Genomic DNA, 9,334 nt, shown 5'->3' with positions numbered 1-9,334 from the left:
TGGGGATCCTGACTTGCATGTCAAATGAGGTCTATCAATGAGACTGATAATGGTAGAAAGGTGACTATGTGGGAGCCCCTTATTCTTGCTGGGGTCTGGGGGCTAGCTAGCCCCTAGCTGGGGGGTCCCAGAGGGGCTAGCGCCCCCCTGGTGGGGGTTCGGGGGTGAGAGCCCCCAAGGTTGACTGGTCAACTCCATCGACTAGGTCGACTGGTCAACTCCATCGACTACGTTGATCCGACTACCGCCCTCATAGCTATAAAGAGGCGACCTCCCCAGTCCATTGTATCAGATCAGTTCAGATCAGATCTTCTAGCTAGTAGCTCTTCACCTAGTTTGATGGCCACATATGGACCAAACCATCAACCACAAACATGGCTATCTCATGTATAGTAAGGCTTAGCTACTGTGTTGGCTCATTAGAATGCCATAGGATTACTTGCCCTTATTTTGCAAACAATAAAAAGTTTAACACATCCTTTTTTAGAGGCTACCTACAAAAGAAGATTGCTCTTGGACTCTTGACTGAAGAGGAGAGGAACAAGATTGTTTGTCACTATTGTCATAAGCCTGCTTATTGCATTGATACTTGTAATTGCATAGTATATTATGTAATGCCATTTGATGAAACAATGACTAGATTGATGGTCCATGTTGGTGAACATCAGCACCTCGTGCAGCCAAGAACATCTAAGGCAATGATAGAGAAAACAAAGAAGCTTGTTGTAGATGTTTTGAAGGTGGGTAAAAATGCTGGACCACGCAAAGCTCAAATGAGTGTTGCCAAAGAGCTCTTGAATTCATCATTGATGAGAGGAGACAATAATGAAGGGGCAAGTGTGGAAGATATAGAGTTGACCAACTTTCTTGAGCAATTGGTACCACTAGTTGAGAATCAACGGTATGTTTGTTTGTAGCTAAGTGATTTTTAGTTTACTTAACTTTAGAATGGTATAGGGGCCTTCTAAATAGTTGACTTGTGATGTTACAAGTTCAAGCGGACTGTTGCACAAGAGAAGAACGCAAGGTTACCTGTTGGGGAAGGTTATGACAGCCTTCTTTTACTAAAGAAAAGGTCTATGTATTCATTCTTCCATGGAAGTCGTTTTCCAGGGCAAGGCTTGCTAGATGAAAAATGTTTTGTTTTTAAAATGTCAACCAATGGTCCAGCATCTAGTGTGGATCTTGTCAATTGCATGAGAAGAGGAGGAAATGGTGATTTGAGGAATTCATGGGTACGATTTGATCACACCCATCGCGTGATTGGGTGGAGCACAATGGCATGTCATGTTTATGATCCTAGGTATAACTTCCATCCATCCTTATGTATCCATGTTGCTATCATCAAGAGAATTGTGGTATAATATTTAATAATGTTGGCTTTTTCTACCGGTGTGCAGGAATTAATGACCATTGCCACATGTGAGATGAAAGATGAAGATGATGCAAGCCAAATCCTATATTGAGAGATGCTGAATGCCACAATGAAACAATGTGGGTATCCCCGTGCAGATTTTCATGGTTTCATGTCTGATGAAGCTGGAGCAAATTGGATAGCTGTGAGAACTATTTTCAATGGGGGTCCAAACAACATAATTGTTGGCAGAGAGCGCTCATGTCTCTTCCATTGGGAACAAAGCTTGCATAAGCACACAAGGAAATTCGTCAAAGAGGATATGAGGAATGAGCATATCACCATGTGTGAGAATTGGAGATTATGTAAGACAAAGCAAGAAGCTACCAACCAAGCAAAGCTCATTCGGAAGTGGTGGCATGTAGGATATGTCTGTGAGGCCGACATTCCTTCAATGGACATATGGTTTAGTTGCTGGGATGTGCAGATTGCCCATTGGGGGAATCTCATGAGTGCAGTATGTATTTTGTAGATAAATGTAGGAAGCTAAATAGATGTAATAATCCAATTCTAATTACCTCCTTTTTTACCACAGGTAACAAAGAGTTCCTTGGAGGAGGCACACACTCCAAGGTCAAATCTGGTTGAAAGCATGCATGGTAGTTGGCTAGTAGGAGAAGGGTTTAAGACAAAGATACAATTATATGATTGTTGCATCTCGGACATGGCAAATGCCCTATTATAAAGTGCCAAACAATATGCATATATGATTGGAAGGCATGTTGGGGATGGTCCTAACTTGGAAGCCTTGATGCAAAGAATGGCCTCAAGGAGTACACCTTCACCAGCACAAGTTGCACAAATGGTGCATGAAACAGTTGCAGGGACACCAATGTATGAAGAACCAAGGCCATTACATGGGGATAAGGTAACAGTCCAAATAAAGAGAAGCAAGTCATCAAGTATACATTTAGAAAACACCTCACATAAGCCAGGGTATGTGATGGAGACCAGAGATCATAACCAAAGAGGGCGACTGAGAAAAATTAGGTTCGAGACAGAAGGTGGAGATTGGCATTCAATAAAACCGCAAGGTAATACCCAACCAGTGGATGTTAGGGCTTCCACAATGGAGCAAGGTGGAGTTCAAGGGGAGTCTACAAAAACATCATGGGAAAAACATGGCAATGTAGGGGAAGCTGAAAGACCTCAGAATGAGACCATGCCCACAAGAGAACTGTTGGAGAGCTGAAAGGAAAGCAAAGAGTGGACACAAACTCAGAATACTTGCATTACTTGGTTGTAGAATGAAGAAGAGTGAGGTCCTTAAGTAGGCACCTCATACATGCTCACTGACATCACTGATGACTTTAGAGCTCCACAATCATCTCCTCAATCTGCTCCTAGATTCTCTCAATCATCCTATGTGGCTTTCCACCACCTAACTGTGCCTCTAGCACTCACACATAGAAACATAAGGTGTGCCTGAGGCATACACCTTGAGATATCCCAACAAACCCCCCCTCAAGGGAATGCCTCAGGCTATGTCAAGGATACATCTAGTCTCATAGTTTCTCATGCCATCTCATGGTGGTCAAGGATTAATCTATGGCTAGGTTCTCATGCTAGCAAGGGTTCCCATGGGTGTAAGGTAAACAAAAGGGATACAAAAAGACCTTCCAATGGTTATCTCCCGTGCATGTACATGCACACAATGTCTGCAGGAGGTACCATGGAGCAAAACATACACATGGCCTACATCATAAGGTGACCAGAGGTGTTTACAAAACACACAAAACACAATAGTTTATTTTCATTCATTTTGGAGGACTATCCAGGCTGAGTACCTTGACATAAAAAGAGAGATCTGGAGCATACATAGAGATGTGTTTAAAATGCATAATCTTCAAAGGATGCCTCATCTTGTGGAGGCTCATTAACTGTAAGTAGATTTGCATTTTTTGTCTTTTTGGCTCTGCAAAACTTCTCATTATGGTTGTTCTTGCCACAGTGCTTGCATGGATTAACTTTGAAGCAGTCCTTTGAAAGGTGATTTGTCTTTCCACAGTGATTGCAAGGAGTATACTTGCCCTTCTGGACTTTTACAGCATAAGCAGTGTCATTGCCTTTCCTGAGCTCCATATGCCTTTCTTCTTCCTGGAGAGCAGAGATAATGCCTTCAAGGTTAGGATTGGGAAGATTCTTCAAAGTGCTAACAATGTGATCAAATCCTTCAGGCATACTCTTAAGTAACACTGCCATAGCATCATCAGGAGTGATAGGAGAGTTGATAGAAGCTAATTGAGTCATAAGACTCCGCATATAGTTGACATGAGCTGCTAAAGTAGTACCACTTGCCATCTTTAATTCAAAGAAAGAGATTTTAAGTGATAGTTTAGAGATGTGAGAGCTTGCACCAAAAATCATGTCAAGCTTCTGCCAAGCTTCTGAAGGAGACTCCAAGTCAGAGATATGGTGTATATAATCATCACCTAGAGCAAGAGCAATTATACCATATGCTTTTTCTTCTCTAGCTGGATCCCTTGCCGGTTGTGTCGGTGTTGAGGATTCTCCAGCATTGGAGGCTGTAGAAGAAGCGGTAGGAGTAGGTTTGACAAGTCCCCATAAGTTCTCCCTCATCAATGCAAATTTCACCTTCATTTGCCATGTATGGAAGCCCTTTCCATTGAACTTCTCAAGATTAAATATGGTAGCCATGAGAGGGTCTAACCCAGATATTGGGCAGTGTCTATCTCTCTTACAAGGCAAAAATAACTGAAAGACTTCCAAAATATGAGCACTTGATGTAGCAAAGAGTAGTGACCAGATTTCAAACAATGATGCTTCTTCTTACATGCTTCATAGAAGTGGGTGAAATAAACACTTTCCAATCAAAACCAGGTCTAGCAAGTCAAAACAAAACTGAAGCAACACTTGTACTGAAGTTATTGAAAACTTCAAAAGACCAGAAATGCTAGAGTAGCATTTTATGTAGCATCATCTTCAAAAGCTTGTCAAAACTGTCAAAACTAGAGAGCTGAACTTGGAGGGCTTATAGCTCACTCTTCAAAGCAAAAGAAAGGGGGCTTTCTAAGGCAAAAGAAAGCTGGTATACCACAGTAGATCCTCTGGGAAGAAGAGGCGCAAAAACGCGTCAAGTCGCCTTCTCTTCCTTCAACAAAGTCGACTGGTTTTTCTCTGTTTTCTTCTTCAATATGCAGCCATTGCTACTCAAATTTCAGCACAAGGTAGCCCAAGGATGGAGAAGCTTCCCCTGAAAGGAATTAGAGAAAGAAGGAGCAGGCGCAGAGAAAACGCAGTTAGAGAAATCGACGAAAATCGTACAATGGCGACCAGCAGAGGTGGAGATACTTCAATTCCTTGCAGCCAGAAATTTGCCCCAACAAGATGGATCTCCAGCTGGAAGGGCGTGGGAAATGGCTGAGAACCGGAGGAGAACAGGCTTAAGCAAATTTTGGGAAGAAGAGAGAGAGATGGTGAAGAAGAAGAAGAGGAAGAAGATGATGATGTGGCAGAAATGGGCTCAAGGAGGATCAAATGGCTCTGATACCATGTTGGAGAGCTGAAAGGAAAGCAAAGAGTGGACACAAACTCAGAATACTTGCATTACTTGGTTGTAGAATGAAGAAGAGTGAGGTCCTTAAGTAGGCACCTCATACATGCTCACTGACATCACTGATGACTTCAGAGCTCCACAATCATCTCCTCAATCTGCTCCTAGATTCTCTCAATCATCCTATGTGGCTTTCCACCACCTAACTGTGCCTCTAGCACTCACACATAGAAACATAAGGTGTGCCTGAGGCATACACCTTGAGATATCCCAACAAGAACAAGCCCCAATAGCTCCACCTATGAGATAAGGAGGCCTTCCTAGTGGCCTCTCTATTGTTGAGGTGCCTATCCACTGTACCTTTTGGGCAATTCGAAGAACCTCCAAAAACTCTAAAGTGAAGTGTCTTGGATTCATAGATGGAAAGGTTAAGTGTAATCGATATATACAAAGCAGTTCACAAGGAGTGGTGGCACCCTATTTCTACTCTGAATGGCAGCATCCAGGGGTAGGAGGACCAAAAGCACAATGGATGTGGTTTTGTAATGATGATATAACTCATACATGGCACCCAGATCATAATATCATGCATGTTCCTGAACATCCATCTATGTGGAAGGTGGATGTGGAAACAAACATCACAAGTGAGGAGATAGGCAATCATCAAGGCTGGTTTTAGACTGCAAATAGTGGATCAAGCCCATGTAAATTGGAGGACACCAAATGTACCTCAAGGATCGGCACCGATGCCAACTAATTTTTGTGATGCACATGGAGGGTCGACATCCATACCAAGGAATTTAGCTCAACACACATTGGTAAGAACCACAAAATGGAGGCATGGCATATCTAAGGAGGCTGCAAAAAGAATAGCTAGTGCTCAATCTATGCACACTGTTGTCATGGGAGAAATGACAGTGGAGCTTCTTCATCATAGTATTTTCCATTTGAGAACAATAGGGTCTGACAAGGCTCGGATGTCTTACGATGTGCACATCAAGACTGAACCCATGTGTACATGTCCAGATTTTCAAAAAAGAGAGTTGGGTCAAAAACCTTACCTGGCATGCAAACATATCTATTACATCTTCATCTGTGTATTGGGATTGGATCCAAATCAACACATGCTTGTTCATCAACCAACCCTTTCCACTATGGATGTTTCATCAGTGCTTAGCTGACCTAGGATCAATCCATAGACCTGAATGCAAAATATAAACTTGGTTGGTGTTATGATAGCCCACTTTTTGATGTGACACTATTTTTTGCTCAAAATTTGTTGTGTTGATTCAACACAATGTTCTTAATGTGAAACATTTTACTAATTGCTTTGGCCTTTTCAAATAATAGAACTACATGAAAATTGGCATATGCTTACTCGAAGTTTCATTAAACCTTTGTTGCCTTAGCAATAATCCATAGACTTGAATGCATAATACATATTTGCTGGTATTGTGATGGCTCATTTTTATATATGATATCATTTGATACTGACTTGCAATATAAATTACTTGGATTAATAGCTTTGTCTTTTTTAGTCCATAGAATTGCTAATTGCTTTGATATTTCCTAGGATAAATCCATAGATATAGGATAAGTAATTAATTTGTTATTTTTTGATTAGTAGGTATTTTTTTATGGGACTCTAAAAAAGCTCAAAAACTTTGATAAATTTCAAAAAAATCTCGCATTAAAAAGCTCACAATAAAATTTTCCCCATCGGATGGTGGTGGTGAGTTTGCTTCTACAGAGTTTGGAGATTTTTGCAAGAGCAAAGGGATCAAGCAACAAACGACGACACCACATATGCCTCATCAAAATTTGGTTGTTGAACACCGAATGTGGACCACGGTGGAGATGGGGAGGTGTATGTTGAAAGGTGCTAGATTGCCAAACCACTTTTGGGTTGAGGCTGTCAATATTGTGGTTTACATCCTTAATCGCAGCTATACAAAGACACTCAAAGGTAAAACACCACATGAGGCTTACAACGGTAAGAAGCCATCTTTCTCCCACTTCAGAACGTCTGGGTGTGAATGCTACTCGCATGTACCAGACAAAGAGAGAAACAAGCTACAACCAAAAAGCACCAAATTATCTTCTTAGGCTATTGTGATGAGAAGAAAGCCTATAAGTTGTATGACCAAGAGGCAAAGAAGATCATAGTGAGCCGTGATGTAGTGTTCAGGGAGCAGCCACATGTAGTGGAGGCGAAGAAGAGCTCTTCCACTTTATCATCAAGTGAAGAGGTAATTCACTATGGACCTATTCCAAGAGCTATAAAGGAGGTCCAGGAAATATTAGATGATGAAGGTATAAGTCACCAACTTGTTGCTACACCACCAGAAAAGCCATTTCCGCGATGGGTAAGGCAGCTCTATGACAATGATAACCAAATGCCTATGTTTGTTGAGCTGCATGCAGATGGACCAAGGTGGTCTCAGAGAATCAAGGAGAAAGGAGGGCTTCTGCTCACATAGTCAATATGGCCTTGATGGCTGAGATTATTGCAGAAGTAAAGGAGCCTGCGAGTTTGGTAGAAGCACTTGCACCGAGATTGGAAAAATGCTATGCAAGTAGAATATGACAGCATCATGAAGAATGAAACTTGGGAGCTGGTAGATCGACCACCTAATAGAAAGGTTATTGGCACCAAGTGGGTTTGGAAGGTAAAGTACAAGGCCCATGGGACTTTGGAAAAGTACAAAGCCAGATTGGTTGCACAAGGATTTTTGCAAGTTGAAGGGTTTGATTTTCATGAATCTTTCGCTCCGACTACCAGAATGACCACTATTCGCATAGTACTATCGGTGGCTACTCATAAAAAGTGGCCAATTTATCAAATGGATGTTAAATCAGCATTCTTGAATGGTGACCTCAAGGAGGAGGTGTACGTGGCCTAGCCACCTGGGTTTGAGGCCCCCCATTCCGAGAACAAGGTATGTAAGCTAAAGCAGGATCTATATGGGCTAAAACAAGCCCCAAGAGCATGGTACCAATGGATAGACAAATTCTTTTATAAATTAAACTTCAAAAGATGTGCCTCAGATGCTAACTTGTATGTGTACAAGAAAGGTGTAAAAACTGCTATTATTGTTCTATATGTGGATGATCTCCTTAGTACAAATGACTATGAAGACATGATCCAGCAGACTAGAAAGGCGTTGAGCATGGAGTTTGAGATGACAGACTTAGGCTTGATGCACTGCTATTTAGGGATTGAATTCTGGCAAGAGCCAGGCAAGATCTTCATCTCTCAGCAAAAATATGCAAGGGAGATCTTGAAGGCATTTGGTATGTCCGAGTGCAAGGAGATAGCTACACCTATGGAGGTAAATGCAAGGTTGTCTATGGAGGATGCCTCACCACCAACATACATCAGGAGGTATAGGAAGTTGGTCAGCAGTCTCATCTATCTGTGCAACACCAGACCAGACATCAGTGTTGCTGTTGGCGTTTCGAGCAGGTTCTCCAATAAGCCTTGGGAGAATCATTGGAATGTAGGGATGCGGGTGCTCAGGTATGTGAAGGCACTCTTGATTATGGCATGACCTATGGTACGAGCACTTCCTTGGCTGGTCATTGTGACTTAGATTGGGCTAGAGATGTTGATTCCAAGAAATCCGTTTTGGGATATTGTTTCTCTTTAGGTTCAAGTATCTTCTCTTGGATCAATAAGAAACAACCAACAGTGGCATTGTCTTCTACCGAGGCTGAGTACAAGGCAGCATGTTTTGGTGCATGTGAAGCAGTGTGACTGAGGAGGATCTAATGGCACATGGGAGTGCAAGAGGATGAGGCAACTGTGCTGAGGTGCAACAATCAAAGTTGCATGGCCATTGCTAAAAATCCAGTGTTTCATGCGTACACAAAACATATAGAGATTCAGTATCACTATGTGCGTGATTTGATCGAGGACGGGATAGTGGAATGTCCACTACCTTGACAGAAAATGAGGAGATTTAGGATAAAGAAGACCTACAGCAGGTGCCATCCCACTACAAGGCCTATACTATTCAGGATTGCAAGATCTTATATCAACAGGACAAAAGAACCCGAGAGGACGATTGTTCTCAAGGATATGATGGACCGCCGACCCCGGTCAAGGAAGTAAACTTAGCCCCAAAAGGCCAGGACCCACAACCTGTATTTGTCACCGATGACCTCACTCCTAGTGAGGAGAATGCCTTAATAGCTCTCCTATAAGAATATAAGGATTGCATGACCTGGAAGTACATGGACATGAAAGGAGTAACAACCACAGTAGTGCAGCATACAATCCTCACAATGGATGATGCCAAGCCAGTACGGCAACACCCCTATCCTATGAATCCTAAATACGATAGTGAGGGAAGAAATCTAGAAACTCATAGATGCAGGATTCACCTATGAGATCGAGCATACAG

This window comes from Dipteris shenzhenensis, chromosome 18, assembly GCF_047967505.1.
Source record: "Dipteris shenzhenensis isolate YYH24624 ecotype China chromosome 18, Dip_SZ_1.0, whole genome shotgun sequence".
Classification (NCBI taxonomy): Eukaryota; Viridiplantae; Streptophyta; class Polypodiopsida; order Gleicheniales; family Dipteridaceae; genus Dipteris; species Dipteris shenzhenensis.
Note: the sequence above shows the minus strand (reverse complement) of the source record.